We start from the raw sequence: 21,132 nt of genomic DNA on the forward strand, positions 1-21,132 counted from the left end.
ATAACAATAGTCTTGGAGTAACCTTCGATATTTTTCTTCTAAAGAAAGTCTTCTTGTGCTACTTGTTTGTGAATACCACAAGTCAGTAACACAAACCCACAACAGAACAGGAAACAAGTATTAACGTTAGGCTAACCATATGCGGTTATTGTCTTCCTCTCTATCTGTCCACAGGAGTGGATTTCTTAATAGCTGTTATCTCAGCAGGCAGGACTGCAGAAATTCAGGCATGTGAGAACCGATTCTCTCTCTTTCCCGCTGCCTTGTTCTTTCAGGATACAGTTGAGCTTTGTACATCTGTGGAGGCTTTAGCCCATGTGGTTTGAGCTGCAATTTTTGTGGAGTATCGTCCTTCGCCTGTTTTCAAAGTAATCCATTCATCCTTATGGGGGACAACATTACAGAGGCTACCTTGTAAAGGACTTCATCATCATAGTTATATAGAACTTGGCATTTCTGAAAGTATGTTTTTGTTGTTGTTGCTTCCCTGATGGACAGAATCTGATTTTGACAGTTTCTTCTCATAGTCTGCTTTTCAGAACCACTGTTTGAGGATATGTTGTAACAGCAGATGGGAAAATACTAGTTTGGGGACAAACCATTTCTGTGGCCAACAAACTCAAGAAACCATCCTTTGGGAGACCTGCAGAGCTGCAACTGGACTTCTCTGCATACATTAGTTAAGCATGCCACTAACTGAGGGGTCTAGAGAACAAAAACGCTTTAACTAGCTACAGTCCTTGAGTTCTCTGATAATCCATTCAATATGTACTGCGTGATCATCAGTAGTGGGATGACATGTAGACTATCATTTAAAGAGAGAAGGAACATTACAAATGGAGATTATTTGTAACGGAGAAATGGAGATATTTTGAAAGTCTGTATGTCTTACCTGCTTCCATGGAGCCCTTACCTTATTTTTAAGGTAGCCTTTTTAAAATAGGGTATCCTTGTGTTTGAGGAGAAACTGGTGGCAGGGAGATATGGGGGGTTCATTTGTAAAACATGTCATGGAAATGGAGGGACTGGGCGTGTACTAACGAGGTACTGTTAGGGCTAACAGTCTCTGTCTTGAGTGCAGTAGACAATGCTTTGGTAAAAAAAAAATTGTTAATGGTGATCAGTCATCTCTTAAAATTTATATGCAGAGCTGTGTTGGCAAGAAGCATAAGAATGTTCTCACTAGTAAATGCATAGCTATTCAATAAAAAAGTTAATATTCATGCAGTTATCCTGGCAAAGAGCAGCAAGGAATTTAGCCTTTACTTCTTCTCTGAAAAAAAAAAAAAGAGAATGAAGTAGAGGAATTTTTAACTCGTTTCTTTATTATACTCATCAGACACATAAATGGGGGTTCAGGTTTGAGAATTATGATGTCCCTTCTTCTCTGGAACTGCCTATCAGCAGTCTTCTCCGATCATTCTTCTGTAAATAGGTGGAAGCAAATGACCTGTCTGTTTTTGTTCTTACTGACCACATTGATAGTTGCCAGTCTTGCTGTAAGTAGAAGAAGAGTTAGTATAAGTCTCCCATGCTTGGGTGGTAGGGTCTCCGGCTGAGAAGATTTCTTCAGGGAAGCTTCTATACCAACCAGTATTGGGAAATCTAGTATGAGGCTAATGTTTTTGGTGGATTTTAAAGTAAAGTCAGGCTCCTGGAGAAGATAGACAAGCTTGTTGGAAATACAGTTTCCATCCTTTCTAGAACAGCATAAGAACTTGTTTTGATACTTCCTGTAAGAAAATCCTTTCATTGTTTAAGGAGCTTTATCTATGCTTTCTAGAGTTGATTTTGTTACTTAAATCAAGAATACTAGCTTCTGAACATTTGGCTATTTCTGTACTTTTTTGGTCGTTTAAGTTACAGCTGGTCTTGCCACTGAGGAATACTATACATGGACAATGAGCTTACATTACAAATGCTTCTAAAATATATTATGAGGCTGAAGAGCATCTATGAAGGTTGTTGTTTCTTGAAGTTTGATAGAAATAGAGGAAATGAGGATAATGGAGTACCTCTTCTTGTTTGAGACAACTGCTCAGGAAGTCTCACATGTCTGTTAAAAGCATCCTTGAAATTTTTTAACTTTTAAATTTTAATTTCTGAAATACATAATCATTCTTTACCAATGATTTTTTTTTCTATTATAATTTGTAGAAAACAGTTTTATTTCAAAGTTATTTCTAGTTTTATTATTGGTATGTTCTTAGGAAAGGAAAAGCTTTCTCTATAAATTTTAGTACTACCTTTTGAACTCAGTTATGAAAGTGTATAAATTGATTCAGTAAATGGATCAATAGTTCAGCTTTGGTTTCATTACTTAGCTGCTATCCATTAATTTTCCATAATGTAAAATTAACATACATAATAACCATCTTTTGGCTGCAGGAAAACTGTTGGAAATCAAGGTTCTTGTGTTATTCTTTCCTAAGAAATAAATGGATTTTTTCAGTCAGAGTAGTTTAGGATAATTGTATCTTTTTGCTCCTAAAATCACCTATCAAGAGTACTTACTTTTACATTTAAGACACTGTAGCAGTATAGTTGTTTATTTTTAGTGCCTTATTGTTCATTTTATTTTCCTATTGCTGAAAACATCTTGAGAACAGGCAAACCAACAAAAGATTGAATCTTCTTGAAATTTCTCATGGAAAACCTTAAATGCAGTTGGCTAAGACAAGTGATTATCTTTTGAACTTGGTCTTTAATACAAACTGTTCTGAGGACGAAAAAAAAATCCATAATTCTCTTAGTATTTTTGAACATTTGAATTGCATTTAATTTTAGAATGTAACCAAAGGTTTTGTTTGGTCTGAATAAATAGAGGTGCTTTTATATAATAGAGGCAAGGTACGTAGCATCATCTTTATTACCTTGCTGTGGATGTTAAACTGAGACTAAGCAAGGCTACTGAAGAACTGGTGCACACAGAAGTCTGCATCACAGGAAATCTTGGCCTGAGTGAGTTACCGGTGAATCATCACCAGTCACAGTGTTGAGAAGCACAGGAAGGTTGTTGTGTCCTGCCATGGGATGGTGTCAACAGTGAGTCATGGATAACTTCTGTTACAAGGAAAATGATGCAAATAAATGTTAAGGGTTAAAGTCTTCCTCAAAATATGTTATCAAATGTCCCAGTAAGGCTATCTGATAGTCTTCCATAAAAATGAAGGTATATTTAGTGTCTAGGTGCCATTATGCCTGTTACTTAACTATTACAACCTTAATACACATTTTTTTTCACAGAAATTCTTTATTTTTCAGAAGAAAACTCGGAAACCATATTTGCTACAGGCTTGAGCTACCATATTTACTTCAAAATAGATGCTAGACATTGTCATAAAGTTGCGCTACTCAAGTCCATCTTACTGTAGTAGAACTTTCTCCTTTTTTGGGGCTACAGTAAGATACCCTGATTATCTGTGTAGCAATACCTTTGCCTTTTTCTGGTGGGGTGTTAAAATCAGGTGCAAGGAAGAGCTAAGTTATTATCCCTATATAATGCTTTTAGAGAATCATAAAATCACAGAACCGTATGGGTTGGAAGGGACTTTAAAGATCATCCAGTTCCAACCTCCTGCTATGGACAGGGACACCTCCCACCAGCCCAGGCTGCCCAAAGCCCCATCCAGCCTGGCCTTGAGCACCTCCAGGGATGGGGCAGCCACAGCTTCTCTGGGCAGCCTGCTCCAGTGCCTCGCCACCCTCATAGGAAAGAATTTTCCAATATGTAACAGATTTTTATACTGACTGATGTAGCTGAGAGAAAACCAAATTTTTGGACACAAAATTCATTTTTGTTTGTTTTTTTATTTTTTTTGTAAGTGGGGAAGGGACAAAACCAGCCACTTTTAGGTTAAGAAGAAATTGAGAAATTTTGGTCTGGGTAATGTTCCTCAGTTTCAGTAGAGAAAAGTTCTGGCTGGTAGTTGTAGATAAACTCACTCTATAATATCCCCTCCTTATTAATGTAACAAGCTTTCATGAGTTAGAGAACTGTAGGACAGCGATGAATTAACGGTGAGTATGGCATAGGAAGAATGTAATGTGCAATATTCGATTCTAAAAATCATAATTTAGATAAAACGTTTTTATAGTACATAATCAAGGTTTTATATTTGCTTGTATATGATTGCAAATATTTAATACAAAAACAGCAAAGCCTTAAACAGGACTAGTGTTGTGAGAGCTGGTTTTGGTTTATCAGCTGGTGGAGTTACTGCCTCTCTATATAAGTCTTGTGCTCTGGTCTTTAGACCACGAGAGCTGTAATGTTTTTGTGAAAGCCGTTATTCATTCATTATTTATTGCTCTACGTCCTTTTTTCCTTTAACACGTTGATTCACTGTTTATATTGCGATTGTGTGTAACAGTTGGTGTTGCATTGTTCCACTTGATGTACAAGCACAGGCATCAAAATGACAGTTGCTGCCTGAAGAATTGATGATCTAGGTTCAAGAAAAGCAATGATGGTAAAGTGATCGTGACTTCTGACTGATAGACTGATTGCATCATTTGCTTGCGTATTCTCCAGAGATGTTTAATTTTTACGTTTTATATATTGACTAAAGAAATGTTACATTTGTATGGTTTCATTCCCCAAATATATATATTCTGTTCTTTTGAGGGTTTCTGTGTTTTAAGGATCTAAGTCACTCTTCTCTAGCTGAAGTAGGGATTTTTAAAAATAGCACTTTTGTCACATATTCTGCATAATATACAATTTCAAGCCACAATAAATGGTTATTTTTTCAACTCGTATCACTTAAATTAGTCACCTATTTTCAGGTTAAATTGATGCTGATTTGTTTTTCTTGAATTGATCATAGTGAGTTAACCAAGAGAAGCTGTTACGTCCTTTAATTGTAAACCTAATCAAACAATAGCCTTTTATTTTTAAAAAGGCATATTGTGGTACCCAGTATCCTTTTACATTTATTGAATGTTTTATATCAAAATATCTAATGAGATTTTTCTCAGGAAAACAAAAATAGAATAAAAATCAAATAAATTACCAAGTGTGACCAAAACCTCAAACCATGCCTGCAGTTGAATGTTGAACTTCAAAAATGGCTTTTATTTTGTTATACAGCATGGTAGGTGAGTCAAAAAGAATGGTATGACTATGATATAAAAGCTATGAAATTTAAATTATAGGCATAAAAGATGTTCTTTTGTGAAAATCAGCTACGTTGAAGTAAATGTTAGGAAAATAGAATTGTAGGAATTTTGTGTGTGTAGCTAGATACATGTGCAGATGTTGGGGCATGATGGTTTTCTGCTTTCTATTTGCTGGACTAGTATGTAGTTTCTGTGTTTCAGAGAATTAGTTTCTGGGGTCTTCTACCTAGACACCAAAGTGTTGAGATTTTCTAAAATCAGCACTGCCTCCTCTAAAACAATATTAGGCCCTGTTAGTCTGGAAATTGAGGTGAGTAAAGTGCTAGTGATAGGCAGTAAATCATATTAATCTCCCTATGCTGAGTCTATTTTGCCCATGAGAGTGGTGAGTGATCTTCCTGTCCTTATCTCAACCCTTGAGCCATTTTCATTGTATTTTCTCCCATTTTTCCTTTTAGGAGGGGGGGTGAGGGAGTGGTTGTGGTGTTCAGCTGCCCAGCAGGGTAAAACCACCACATGCCTGCCTGAACATAATAGCTAGGCTCTGACCAGAAGGTAATTGTAAAACTGCGTAGATTAGCTTCTAGCCTTGCTGTCTGTTGGATTTTGTTATTGATGCTAGCTATTACTCAGTTACCAGTTTAGGTGGATTTTTATCCCTCAAAATTTTGTTTGGAGGGTTACAATATAAACAGCAGTCAATTAATCTGGTGGCAGAGCAAGATGACAAATGGCCGTCTACTTTTAGTAGCAAAGAGCAGAAAGGAAACAGGAGGTTGTTCTCTCATATCTTGTTCTCCAAGAACAGTGTGTTTGTAAGCAGTTTATAAAAAAAAGTCTCTTAAAAAAAGCAAAACAAAACAATGCAAAACCCAGTTTTGCCCTAACACCAAAACCAAATGGCCCTGAAAGCTTAGGTACATATCTGGTTGTACTCATTAGTTAAAAATAGCTATTGGAAATTACATGTTTGTGCTCCAGCTGCATTAATGGAAAATGAGGTTTGTTCGACTGGACTAGGGTGTTTGGGGGTCTAATTAGAGGGGAGAAATGTGCATGCGTCTTCAAGAATTCAGGGCACTTCGTTTCAGTCCTGAGTTTGTGGCTCGTCTGCTCGTCTCCGTATCAAGGGCATCTCCAAGCAGTGCTACCAGCAGGAGCGTTGTAAAACATATGTTAATGTTAGATGGAATCTAAAAGGAATGAAAGGACTATAAAGTTCAGGAATGTGGAGTGGTTCCTTAGTAATATGTTCCGGGTTTCTGTGTTAATTAGATGTACAAGTCTTCTGTCTAGTAAAGCTCGTCTAGGCATCTGTTTTTCCTTAGTGAAAGAAAAAAAAAAAAGGAATTAAACACTGCTGCATTTTACTTTTGCTCTATTTCATGACTAATGAGTACTTTCTGTAAAGCCAAGAGAGTGTGTGGGGCTGGGAAGGAGGGGGGATATTTATTTCTCAAGGAAAGTTCAGTCAGTTATTCTGAAGTGTACCTTAAACTGTAAATAAGTTTTAGCACTGGCCCTTCAATCTTGCAGTGAGGTGGCTTAGAGGAAATCCATTCCCTAATTGTTTCTGTGTCCTAGGACAAACCCAACAGACAAGAATGCTAGACATCAGAAACCACCTTGTTCTGTCTCCCTGAAGCTAGATGTGTAACACTAGATAAATGAGGTTATGAGATTCTCATTGTTACAAGCCCTTTCTAGTCGTCTTCTTCATAGTTCTGAATTAACAGACTCTGAGATTAGTATCTTTGTTCAGATGCTTGTGCCTTGCTTAAACTCTTGCTTAAGTTGGTGGATTGACACCTCAAACTCACAGCAGGGAATTCCATTCTCCTTTCTGTCTTGACAGTTGTTCATAGAGATGTATCAACAGATGAATATATTTCTCTGAATCATTTCTAAATGCAAAACACTTGGTTACAAGATAATTTGCATAAATGCATTTGAACCAGACCCAAAAAGCTAGATTTCTATCTATTTTATCTCTATTTCTACAGATCTTGAACAATTGTGTTCTCAGTCTGGTATATAAATAAGCAAGTGACTTCAGTCATTGCTCTGCAAGAAGCCTAACAGCATGACATATACTGCATGAATGACTATGTAGTAATGATTCATGAATACTTAGTTCCTGAAAAATGTATTAAGAGCCAATATTCATTTGGAGAGCAATTTTTACCCTAAATGATTTTACGGACACGGTCTACACCAACTATCCATTTTGATGGGAAATGCAAGACTATTCTCAGTGTTTGGTAGTTTAATGTTTATTATGGTGAACCCAGATCTCGTTTTTGTGCTTCTGTCTGTTCCCTTGATTCCTTGAGTGATATGCAAGGTTAGACAGGATGGTAGTAAAGCTTTCCACTGACAAAAGTCAGTCTTGTTGTCCATCCTATTGCATATGTTCCTTTTAGCTTGTCCAATTTGCATTTTGATAAGATGCATTTCTGATGCTTATTGAGAACCCAACTTACTGCACCTCATGGCTTGAGTGCTAGGAAGATGTCTACAGGGAAGAACCACTCTTCTAAATGGAAAACTTTTCTGTGTTGCTATTTTCATAACAGATGAAAAGATCCAGTAAAGAGTTTCATAATGAAAATCCTCAATTGTGCTTCCAAAGCAGCATGTGAGCCAAGCATCTACCACTGTCATGGTAATTCTAGCAGGAGTTTGAATGCCCCAGTCCAGGTGCAGCGCTTTGCACTTGGCGTGGTTGAACCGCATGTTTTTCGCACGGGAGCTTATTGCTTGAACTCGATCAAAGGGATGTTGTGTTACCTCTTATAGGTCACAGAAAGTTCCTTTATTAACGTAGTGCAATGTGCTGCACTCTGCTTTGCCCTCAAAGGCGCTCCTGTCATTTCAGCAGGAGGGTAAGTGCCAGAGCATTGGGATCAGTGTTTTTTTAATATGTTCTTTCACAGGGACAATGATTACTGCAGCCATATTCTAAATTTATCCCGAAATTCCAGTAACACATTTCATCTGCCTGACTTTCCAAAACTACACTCAGCGTAACAGACTTGACATACCCAGAATAAACATGTTCAAGTCCCTTATTTGTGAATGTAGCCAATATTTCATGGCTGAGAGCTGAGAAGATAACATGTATAGTATCAAAAATCAACAGGTTTGAAAAGGTTTAATTGAGGCCCACTGCTTATTGTAAGTTCTTCATTGTAAGTTCTGTCACAAATAATGGATTTCTACGTTTCTCCTTCATGCATTTGGAAGAAACTGAGGAAAAACTATGAGGATGGAATGGATTCATATATTCCATGTGGCAAGGAGGTGATTTTGTTGCGAGAACTTCAAGCCCTAATCTTGCAAGATAGACATCAAGTGATTGCTGCCATTGTGGCTGACTGGTGCATTGATAACTCAAAAAAAGAAAAAAAGAAAAAAAAAAAAAGCCCATACTTCCTGCTTTGAGAAGGGAGAATGACTAAGGGACTAAAGGTGTTTTTCTTTCTTTTTTTTTTTTTTATGTAGCAGTGTAAAAATGATAGCCCTCTGTAGTGACTGATGATGTACCTGGGCAATGTTCTTGTTTCATATTGTTTTAGGCCTTTTGAATTTGGGCCAGTTGAGGGTGGAAGTCTTCAATTATTTCATATTGTGGCTTAAAACAAGCAAAACACACAGAGATGCTTTTTCAGGAAACTTGCAGAAGAATTGACAGGATTGTAAATGTGAGAAGATGCAATGCTTACATTTATGTATTGGATAGAAAGCAGTTAAGGAGGCGTATTGGAGAAACTATGAGCAAGTAAGTAAAGCAAGAATGGAAGTATTACATGATATAACCAAATTGGTCCTGTCTTCTTGTGAAGCAGTGGGATGGTGTGTTGGCCACACAGTGTCTCAGCACTCTGTACTTAAAAGTCAGCTCCATAAGCTGACTTTTCCCTTGCAACACTACCATCTAATCAGAACAAGGAAAATTATAAGCAGCCAATGTCCTAATTCCTATTGTCCATCTCCTATGCTTTTCTTGCTTCCAGCTCCCAATTCCAGCTCCTGGCCATGCAATGAATTTGCACCCAGTCGCTGCAAACTGCTTGACCCAGGGTAGGTTGTGAGCAGGCTGGCAAAACCTCATTCTGCATGCAGGCTGAGCAGCCAAGAGGCAGCAGCTCTTCTGTGTTGTTGGTTCTGTCCCTGTCTTGGTTGAACACTGCAAAGACTCCCTTGGCAAAAATTTTTCATGTGTTGTAGTTTCAGCACAGTACCAGCCATTTGTTTTTTATGAGATCCTGGATGTCACATGTCCTATTATTTTACAGGATCAAAGGATCAAGTTCTTCATGTAGTCATATTTGTGGCCATATCTGGTCATTTGATGCTTTTCTTTCTCAAGAAAACTTCTTTAAAAACAACAAATTTCAGTGCTTTCAGAGCGCTGGTGAGCCTCTGTCCAAGTTTTATGATTTGATCTGGTGGGGCTAGCAAATCTTTCGTTTCTTCAACTGGTTAGTGGGCTCTTGCAATCTCATCTCAGTAACTCAATTTCTGGACAGCAATGCTTTTTATTAACCTGCTATAGTTTGAAAACTCCTTAATCCTGTCATCTGGAGAGCGTATTTCCTAAACCACCAAAATGCCACAAGTTTGGAAAAAATACTGTTGTGGTCACTAATTATAGTCTGTGAGCATCAGATAGCTCGTGAGATCTTCCAGTATTACTTACAACTGTAGGTGCCACTATGCTGTTTTCCAGACTGGCAGGAAGAACTAATTATTGTATTTGCCTGCAGTGAGTTGCTTACAGTACTTTGCTGTGTGTGGGTAAGCAGAAGCTGAAAAGCTTACTGTTTGATATTAAAACTAATTCTTTGAAATCAACGTATTGGTTACAGCCTACCCTGTGATCGGTGCATCAGTCCACAGGAATCATAAGCTTGAAATATTCAAAAAGCTTTGAAGATCAGGGCTACTCCATATTTTATACCTTTAGAGGTATAAAACCCTACAGAGGAATAGGGTTTATGCATGCAGTAGAAGTTATTCAAAATATTTTGATCATATTCATGTTGGTTAATGCAAATGTGTATTGATATTTATATTGTAGTCACTCCAAATCACCTAGTATAAAAGGTTTTAAATTTGGGCGGGAGATGGCATGGGAATTGATGTGGATAAAGCAGTTGACTGCTTTCCTTGCATTTGTTTTTTATATATTATTCTTTCATTATCAATGATCAGCTGTTTTTCCTTTTTCGAGCTCAGGGTTGATGTGTGTGCATATTCTGGAAAATACTGAATATGAGATCAAAGGTTCCGTAGCAGAGCACCTTTTATCTTGGATTGATTCCTTGCATCAGCTAATGGAAACATGTATTTGCTGACCTCCCTAATAGAGTTGGCTAATAAGAATATGTTTTTGCAGAAGAGCTCCTATTAGCAAAATGAGTCATGTTTCATATAGAAGCTATTAATTTGAAAATATTAGGCACTTCTACATATGTAAATATTAATGTTCTTCTCTCAAGTACCATTATCATTTCTAACTACTTCCATGGGCTGAGGGGTTCACAAAATCTGTATGTGGCACTTAAACACCTGTTCCACCTATTCAGTTCATGCAACATTTAGAAGGAATCTATACTGTGGATGAAATTGAGTTCTAGTGGGTTGCATAGCTATGCAAAACACCATAAGATGGAGTTCTATAAGATCTATCATGGCTGGCCTGAGTATGGATCAGTCTGATGTTTGTGTGTTGTTTTTTTTTTTTCCTCCTCCAGAAACCTCTTACGTTAAGATCCGTTTTATCAACACAATTTGTGACAAAGGAAGTTGGTGCTTGCCAAATAAAGGAGACAGAAATTGTAATGAATTATCTTGCTGCAGTGAGAAAGGAGGCCAAGGGGGAATCTTATCACTGTCCATAAATACCCGAAGGGAGGGTGCAAAGAGGATGGAGCCAGGCTCTTTTCAGTGGTGGCCAGTGCCAGGACAAGAGGCAGTGGGCACAAACTGGAAAACAGGAGGTTCCCTCTGAACACCAGGCAGCCCTTCTGTGCTGTGCGGGTGACAGAGAGCTGGCACAGGTTGCCCAGAGAGGCTGTGGAGTCTCCTCCTTGAAGACCTTCCAAAGTCACCTGGAGCTGGTCCCAGGCAACCTGTTCTGGGTGGCCCTGCTTGAGCAGGGATTGGACCAGGGGGACCCGGAGGTCCCTTCCGAACTCAACCATTCTGTGATTCTGTAATGAATAAAACTGCATATACATAAGGGCTTTGCTTCTTTGTCAGCACAGAAGCAAATAATCAAAGCTTGTATCTGTATATAAATAAAAGATGATATTTAAGTAGTGTAGTACTAACCCAATTTGGATAGTCTCACAGGAAATTAAATGAGATTAAAATCAGTACAGAAATTATCAGTGTTGCTTATTTGTAGAATGTCATTTTTTTTGTCAAATGACAGTTAGTTCATAAGAAATTTGTTTGTTTAAATAATTGAACATGTTTACATTTGACTGAATTGATTTTTCATTCTGCTGTGCAGACATTGGTATACCATCAAGGTAGCTTCTTGGTAGACCATTTTTGATTTTCCAGTCTTTCTCCTGGTGAAAATCAGTGTAGGGATAGAGCTAGTTCATATTGTTTATATTTTATTTTTATTATTGCTTTGTCACAAATATATCATCTCAGATTTAAGAAATCCCTCACCTACAGATGCTGGGAGAATATACTAGAAAAGAATTACTGTACTATTACTATATATTCACCCTCTTATGGTTTTCCTCAGGTATTCCCTTTCAGCAACTTTGAAGGTAGTATACAGGACAAGATGAAATCAATGTGGTTTACTTCCTTATGTTCTTATGTTTTCTATCAGTCCATATGATGACAGGTTTATTTTTATTGTCCATCAAAGATGATTTCTGGCCCTGAGAAACAGTGTTTCTGTGCACCCACTCTGCTAGATAAGGCAATAATAAGTCCCGACACACTAATTTTAGCAGTATTGGTCATTTGCTTGGCTTACCTACTATCGATCCTTTTTTACAGCAAAACTGCAGCTTAAAAAAGCTGAAGTAGATAGATAGGGCGCTCTCTTTACCTTCATTACTTATTCGCTTTAGATGCCTCAATCCTAGCAATGCGAACAAATACATGTAAATATATCCTGGGCAGGGATTTTCTCAATAGTATCTGACATATTTAATACATGTCTCTTATTTGTTCACCAGAGTACCTTAGCTGCTGAGCTTTCTGGTGTGTTTGTTATGCTGTTTACTCTTTCTTATCATCTCCTTTTCCCTTCCCTGATACAGAAGAATACAGAAATCACAACCCAGAATGGGATGAGCTCTCTTTTCCACTTGGGGGACTAGGGATTAAGACTGTCATCATCAGAATCTTCTGAGGTTCTGGGCAGTGATAAAGAGGCAGAAATAAATGTTTGAAACAACTCAACTAGGAATTGTCTTAACCAGACAATTGTTATCCCCTAATCCTTGAATCTACTTTTTCTTGGTATTGCATGGTGAAAAATATAGTTTGTGATAGTACAGAGACATGTTGTTAAAGACTTTCTATATTAAAATGCATTTAAAAGCACACTTCTGAAAAGGGAAAAATACATTTTTTTTTCTTGTACCCATTTTCACTCTTCAGTGCTGTTTTTTGTAGCCCTATGTGTTGGTAAAGCATATGCAGGAAAGGGATAGAGCTTATGTTCATACAGGGGAACTACATCTTATGTTCTTGGTTTCTGCAGTCACTTTCTGTGTAGAAGCACATGAGAAAGTAGATAGTTACCCACCCAGTTCCCCTCTCCCGCGCCCAGGATTGTAGACTTCTGAAACTAGACTTGGGCAGAATCTTGTAAACCAAGGACTTGGTAACTGGACTTATGTTTTCTTCTGCTAGTTTATGATTCTCACAGTAAATATTTGGCTTTTATTCCCATTCTGTCAAGAACTGAACTCATCTTCAGAACCTGGAAGTTTTTAGCTAGTATGTTGCTGATGCTTATTAGTCAGAAAAAGTAGTCACTTTCTAAGGATGATGCTTGCAGCAGTGTAACTTAGGCTTTGCAGATATCTCTTGATCATGATCACAAGGTTTGTGCCTGTGACTATAGAGAACATATTGGCATACCTAGAAAAAAAATCAAATGGAGATTCTGCTGTTGTCTATAATACATTTAAGTGCTCTTTTTTTCTCCCATTCCCCATGAAATAAAATTTTGTGAAAAGCCTAACATCGTGATTTATTACTAGGGATGGATCAAGAAATTTGTACAATGATGGCTCATTGGAATCTCCATCATCAACACAGAGTAACACTGTGTTGTTAATGAAGTCTCTTACGCTTTTGCAGTGACACTTTGTCTTTAGTGATGGTTCTGTCAGAGTTTAGAAATCCCATCTTCTGAAGCTGAAGTAGATGATGGTCATGTCTGTCATATAAACCAGGCGTAGCCATGTTTGTGCTGTCACAAGTCAATGCTGTTTTTACAGATCAATTACTCTTTAACAATGTGTTTAGTTCCTATGTGGCAATCATAATATATTTCTGCAGATGTTGGATCTCAAATTTTGTGGTCTGAACTAACAAGTGTCTTACAGCAGGTGAGAAAACAATCTCAAAAAAAAAAAAGTATGTGCACAATTTCTTCAAAATAAGTTATGCTTTTCAGTGCATCAGGTATTCTATAGAAACTTCCCATATACTTGTTTTACTCCTTGAAAATACAAATAGCTTACTTTTTTCCTTTGCCAGATAAGCTGCTTTATATTTATGGTAGATGAATATTTTTCATGTGAGCATTTGCCACTGAATAACTGGTATACTGTATTTATGGTTTTACCTTGCAGCTGTTTTGATGCCATCTACCTGTACACTTAGTATGAAGCTAATGAATTGCAGTTTTGGTTCTTCTGTGGCTACAAGTTTACCAGTTGTTTCTGGTCTGCTTACTTTTGGAGTTTAGATTCATTTCTGCTGTTTTGCATGTGTGCATGTGGGGGTTTTTCATTTGTTTTTGTACAGATGGGAGGACACTGCACACTGCCCCCTTAAACCAAGTGAGTCACTTCGTGTCAGTCTAGTTCAGCTGAAAAATGTATTGCTGACAACTTAAGCTCTTTATAGCATTTTTTTATTATCTTGCCCTTCTGCTGTTTCAGAGGTAATGCAATGTATGTTTGTCTTTAACATACAAGTCTATTTCTTTGGCGTTCACAAATTAAATCCTATTACAGTCATAGCTGCATTTTCTATCAGAGCTAAACATTATAAAAATCATCCATTCATTTCCATTCAAATAAGGGTTTTGAAGCCCCTGATCCATTTTACAAGGGAATATGTAGCATTTCTGGAACTGGCAAGTTCTGTTTCATCCCAGCCCTGCTGGACACCTGACATTAGCCCTTTTTTCAGTTTCTTTGCGTGGGCTGCAGCTGAATGTCAGCAGGGACTCCCTCAGATAGCCAGGCCTTTGCTTCTACTGTGCATTCAGCAGAACCTATTTCCCAGAAAGGCTGCCAAAACATTAACTCTTTGAGAATGGGAGAGAGTGATTTCCCATAGCGACCAAACTCTATTCTAGCATTTGGCATGGGATCGCTTTTGAGCTTAATGGAGTTCATCCTCTTACAAAAGTTTGAAATGCCTTCATTGTGAAGAACACTAAAGGAATTGTCATAATACAAAACTTTGTGATTGTGTGTGCAGATTTACTGGCAAGAAAAGCACATTCACGGGCTCTTGTAGGTTCTGTCATTTGCTGTTACTCCACATTTGAAGGTAGACCTTACTGAATTGTCCTTTGGACATAAAACATACTGTAATTACTGTTTCTGTATTTTTAGAGTAGTAGCAACCTAGTCACGATGACCTAAAGATAAAAATAAGGCTGTTTTTGTTAGGTACTCCAAGTGTATCTATTTCAGACCTTGAAGGGCTTTCCTGGCATTAAGTTTGTCTGTTTTGTTTTTTTTCACCCCCAACTATAAAAAGAGGTGGCTATATAAAAGAGATTACCTATAAACTGGCAACTTCAGAAACCTGTTTTTTGGTCAATTAGCACATTAGATCTGTCTCTTTCTTCTTTTTTTTTTTTTCCTTCATCCCTGCGTTGTACCCAGAAGTATGTGATACAACAAATGCAAACCTGTCCTATGTCTTTCCAAGCACTTACTGTTTTCTGCATGAAGAACAGCTTGATCACTGAGCAGATTCACAGAAAACTGCCAAATACATGTACATCGTAAAGCTGTCATTCAGTAGAGGATGTCTTGGCATTGTGGTTTTACAGTAGAAGTAATCAGGAAATTTTCAGTAGCTAAGTTTGTCAATAATATTTTTAATGAGAAAATTTACTGAATCTGCCAATATCAGCAAAGCTTTTGTTAGGAAAAGATTTCTTCCCTCTGCAGTGGAACTTCTGATTAAAAATTAGAAAAGAGTGAGATGAGATCAACCCTTGAGCAGGAAATAGACTTACTCAGGGATGCACGCTGCAGTGTGAGAGATTGTAAGGGGCATCTTGTCTAATTCAAAGACCTTGAGCTGAGATTCAGCTTCCCTTTATGGCACTTCGATTTGAGAGATGTAGGCTCAAATTTCTAAGCCAGTCACTAGTCAGATATTTATACAAAGTAGAATCTCTCATTCCTTTCTGTAAGAATTCCTTGTTAGAGATCCACCCCAAACCAGCTTATTGTTTGCTGACCAAACGTGTATGTTTGGAATACATGAAGATGGTGAACAAGAGCTTGAATAGTTGTCTCCTAGGCTGAAACTCTACTAATACTGCACATGTATCTTAGTGGGACCTCTTTCCGCCCCTTCCTTGCCATCACCCCATATTCCCGTGCTCATGAACATGAGCTCAGTGTTCTCGCAGTGTAAGAGGATGTACATATATATATATATATAGGAGTTCTGCAGAATGTAAAAATGCTTCTCACCCCACTGTGACGAATTTCTATGACACAGTGTTGTATAACTGCATGTCATGTTTTTCTTTGTTGCTGGGAAAGGGTAGGTTCTTGGCTTCCTCTTTCCTGATTGTTGACGGGTCTCCCCGGAACATACTGATTTTTTTTTTTCTTGGTGTTCTAAAAATTGTGATTTCTGTGCTTAACCTACTTAGAATTTAAAACCAGAAGATTATAGAGAACTTAACTATAGAAGTGTTCAAAGCCTAGGTGCCTTGCCTCTATTGCAGATCCCACAGTTCTAATTTAGGCATTCAGCCTTCTTGAATAAAGGATGGGACGAGTTATGCATCTTATTAAGGTAGTTACAAAGACAGTATCTGCAGTGTGAATAACCTAAACAAGGCAATTAAAAACAAACACACAACTGCTTATTGGAATCTTAAGCACCTTAGCTTGGTAGGTCAAGCTCTGTCTTGCCAGTATGAGTATGAATCCTTTCTTTTAGAAGTATAGCACAATTTAATTCTTTCTCTCAAAATCATGCTGGTAGCAAGGCTTGCCTCCTTTTGATCTAAAATTTAGGGTTAAAATGGAGATCTTGGCTGTAAAGTATTGACTAAATTCCCTTTTCAGTCTCAGGATGTTAAAATCCACTTCTTCCACTGCCTTTGGAATGGTAAGATGATAAACATTTAAATTAATTGGAAGAATTGCTCTTCAGGTCTTTCTGTATTTGTGTGTGCAACCAAATAGAATACGAAACTGTGCTCTCTTCGGTATTTTCCATCAGGCCTACAGAATCTTTAAATATTTCATGCAAAATAGAAAAGCTTCGATGGGGAGAGATGAAAAGAGCTGCCTGCAGCAAGGTTCCCAAACTCACCAGTACAGCAAGAGGTGTGTTGCATTACCCTAAGCCCACAACAACGGGGATTTTTTGTGAACCGAATACAAGGAACTTCTGTATCATTGACTGTATTCATACTGTAGGTTGGAAACTCAAGTAACCAATCTGCCAAGGTGAGGGACATGTGAATTTGAATCCTGTTAGGCAGAGTAGAAGATTGAATCATGTTCTTCTGCTTGCAGATGTAAATTTTGTGCTGCAGATGAAAGGCAGCCTTTGCCCTTGTGTAGAGCCCAATTAACAAACTTTTAAGTTGCCCCATGGAGGTAATATAGGCAGAGAAACAGCTGGTAAGAGGTTGTTTGCACCTTGGGTGTTTACATTTGAGATGGGCCGAAAGGGGCTTAGTACTGCAAAGACAGAAGTACTTTAGGCATAACCAGAAATACCCTTACTAGGGAGATATGCTCCCAAAAATATCTTTGTAATTTGCAGATGTAGTTATAATTTGTAGTGATGCTTAAAAACCAACTTTCATTACTGGAAAAAACAGGGAATCCTCAAGGTCTGAAATAAGAGCAATAAGCTTCAAGCAAAGTACAGGTCGAATATAATTGCTTTGACTTTAACTACGTTATCTTTATTAAACTATGGAGGAGTGTGATTGGTACTTTACCCAGCAGAGTAGGATGTAACCAAGCTCAGTGGGATTAAAGGTATTTTTACTTGTCTATTCCTAGATGAGATAATTTCAGCAGTATTTTTTAAGTCAGATTGAGGGTCCTAGAAATCCAATTAACGTTGGTGGCTAATATTATATGAACGTGGAAAAGATTTTGCCTTTCTGGGATAGTCACTGATTTAAAAGTGAAGTCTAAGAAATGGATGAGAAGCTAATAAGACTTGTCTGCTCCTTCAGGGGGAAAAGGATGTTTTCTTTGAAATGATTTGGAAGGAGAGCTATGATAACTGAAAAACTGGTTTATTTATGATGCCAACTAATAAAAGTTGGTTAAATAATGTTTCATTATTCTGAAAATCATAAAAATTTGTTGGAAAGCAGAGCAAAGAACCCATTTTGCATACCTCTTTCATGTTGGAAAGGAGTGGGTGTCTAAAGCATAGAACAATATTCTGTGGCTTGTTTTCCAGCTCCTTTGCACATAATGAAGTTTTTCAGCTGAGCAGCTTGGAGAAGAGTGATCAGGGTTAACCTCTCCTCTCTTCCATAGCTCTTAATTTTCCCTGGGAAACTGCATACATTGCAGTTGCTGACCAGTTCTTTCCTTGCTTAAAACTGATGGATTCCCTTATGTGCCATTTGTCATTGGATTTAAATTTTATTTCACATCCTGTTTCTGAATTGTATGACAGATTTTGGTTCTTTGGCCCAGAAGTTATAATAGGTTCTTTCCCAGCTTTGGGAAAGAATTTCTATGGGTCTATGAGATGCAATATTTGCCTATGTAACTCGAAATGAGATTCACAGCAGATCAAATGATTAAAATTCGAACGCAGGAATTTGGTTGTGGTGGTTTAGTCCATTGATGTTTATAAATAACCCAAGTTTGATTCCAAGACAACTCTGAGTAGAGGAAGTCATTTCATTTAGTAGATGATGTGGTTGCTCAGAAGAAGCTCTTTTCTTGCTTGGGAGAAAGGAAATGCTGAGGCGGCAGTATGTGGAGAGGCAGGTGGAAGCATGTGGGAGCTTGTTAGCTGGAAGAACAACACACAGCTGGGCTCTGCATAAGTAGGGCTTCTCAAAGCCATATTTACAAACGGAATTAACTCCTGTGGAATTGTAAAGTTGTATCTAGTTAGGTAATTTAGTTTGAAGTTTAAGGAAATTTAAGGATATTCTCTTGCTTCTGCTGGTAAGTTCTACTGATTTTATTCATGTTATATAGGTACAGATAAGGCAAACCTTTTCATGAGCACAGTAGAGTTTTTCTTACAGCTCGATCACTGTACGTTAATTGAACAGATTGTAGTAGCTTTGATTGCCTACCTGCACGCTGGCACGCTTGTAGTAGTGCCTCAGGTTGAAAGCTTGGAGGTTTTCTGACATTCTTACTCTGACTGTGGTTTGGAGGAATGACAAGGAATGAAAACGGAAATCTGCATTAAAAAAAAAAAAAAGTGTTGGCTAAAAAGGTTTCCAAATCCAAACTGATTCCTTTGAGATGTTTCTATTCTTCTCTTGTACTATTGAATGTCAACTTGAAAATAAATCTGAGTGCCTACCAATATATAAATGCAATCTACATTTAGGAAGAGTAATTAATTATCCCCTAACCTAATAAACCTGTGCCAAGTTATCACACAGATTCTATGACCTATTTTTTTAGATTAATAGCATGACTAACTGCCAAGTATTGTGTTATTGAAATAGAAGAAAAGGCAGTTATAGCACCTTAAATCAGTCATGAAGCTACACATTTAAGCTGATTTCAGTTTATGTTGATAACATAAAGGATAGTTCCACTTTTGTCTCTACCAGCTCCTTGGCTGCACATTTCCAACCCTACATTGTGCCAGGATCAGCACTGGTGTAGTCACTCCATCAGCTGCATCAGAGATCTGGCTGGAAAGACTCTGTGTCGCTGTGGCTGGTTTTCAGCCAAGTTTTCAGTGACAACCACTTAAGAGAACCGAACTGTCCTCTTATAGGCCAGAACACAAAAGGAGAAGTACTTCTGGAGTTTTGACCTTTGTAAAGAAAATGGGATTTGACTGCCTTTATGCATCATTCCATACAACCAATCTGACTGTTAAATCTAAAACGAGTTAAAGAGAGAATATAGTATTTGCAGTACATGTATCTAGCTATTGTATTTTCGTAGTATCATAAAATCACAAAATGGCTGAGGGTGGAAGAGACCTCTGGAGGTCATCTGGTCCAACACCCTTGCTCAAGCAGGGCCACCTAGAGCAGGTTGCTCAGGACTGTGTCCAGACAGTTTTTGAATATCCTGAAGGAATTTTATATAGTAATTGTGATAAATGCATTTTTGAAGTAATACTTCAACCTAAATCTTTTTACATCTTCTCTTTCACAAATGTTTGAGTGAAATGAGCTACTTGAATTTATGTCAAGCGTACGAAATAGGCACCGTCTTTACATTACAGACCTTAACAGTGTGTTTCCTGCATCAAGTCTGATAACAGTTTATAATATTAACTTATACTTTAGTCCTGGTGAATACTGGAAATAACTGTATTGCAGATGTTGATTTCTGTAATACAAAAGTAGACCCCAGAGAACAAGCCATCTGACTTGTTTACATTCAGACTAAATTGTGAGCGCATCTGCCACTCTCAAGAAGCGAGTCGAGATATATCACTCAGTGGGTATCTCATCCCTGGTAATCAGACCTTTGTTCAGCATGTTAGTACTTCCCTCTTATTGTCCTAATACTTCTGTTTTACAGAGAGGAACACAAATGTTTATCTATATATGAAGGAAAGACTTTTTCCCAGGCAAACTGTGCTTCTCCTATTTTATCGCACTTATATTATCTCACTGTATTCATAGTCATTGAGATATGATTTATTGTCTTGCACAACCACAAATTACTGCTGATCATTGGATTGACTGCACATTCTTATTTGTAAGGCAGCAGTCTCTGTTCTCTACTAAGATCCTCATGCATAAAATTGTATGCACCCCAGTCAGCATATATCCATTTTTCTGTAGTTGTATTTCTTTTTGACATGACAAAGCCTCATCTGTAAGTCAACTGAGATCTGTGCTATGTATAGTGTCACTACTGAAGACCTAGGGGAGCCTCTGTGGCTGATTACATTTTATTAAATAGTACATATATTCTTATAGACATGTGTCCCTTTGCTTTGCCAAGAGAGTAATTTTCATCTAGGACTTCTTATGCAGAATTCTTCTGTAGCATAGACAAATACTTGGAAAAAGAATATTCAGAGCTCTCAGATTTTGCCTACCAACATTTTTGGATTTGAAATGGTGACCCACTCAGGTTGGTGGAATTGGGAGTATCACTCAAGAAGATTTCTAGCATTAAACAACCTCTACCATGCATAAAAGAAGGGACTTGAAAGTACTATAGAAAACCTAGTTTCTTCTCTAAAATTCTGCTTTCAAAAAACAATATTGTTCTGTCAGTGTTGAAGTTTCCTCTTTGTTGGTAGTTGAGGAAGACTGAAGTGGTTCATATTGTTCTTTTTATTTCTCCAGTGGAGGGAATCCTCTGATTTTGTTTATTTATTCTT

At 37.7% G+C, this 21,132-nt stretch overlaps 1 protein-coding gene and 1 long non-coding RNA gene across 18 annotated transcripts in view; one reads left to right on the forward strand and one right to left on the reverse strand.

Annotated features, from left to right (window-relative positions):
• Positions 1-21,132, forward strand: part of ERC1 (ELKS/RAB6-interacting/CAST family member 1) — a 308,860-nt gene that overhangs the window by 45,396 nt on the left and 242,332 nt on the right. The gene's annotated exons all lie outside the window — the stretch shown is intronic.
• Positions 1,526-21,129, reverse strand: LOC308187787. The gene is made up of 2 exons (XR_013944904.1): positions 18,896-21,129; positions 1,526-18,678 (listed from the first exon to the last, which is right to left on the reverse strand). It is a non-coding gene; the product is annotated as an uncharacterized lncRNA (long non-coding RNA).

Source organism: Anser brachyrhynchus (assembly GCF_964034855.1).
Source record: "Anser brachyrhynchus genome assembly, chromosome: 1".
NCBI classification, from domain to species: Eukaryota; Metazoa; Chordata; class Aves; order Anseriformes; family Anatidae; genus Anser; species Anser brachyrhynchus.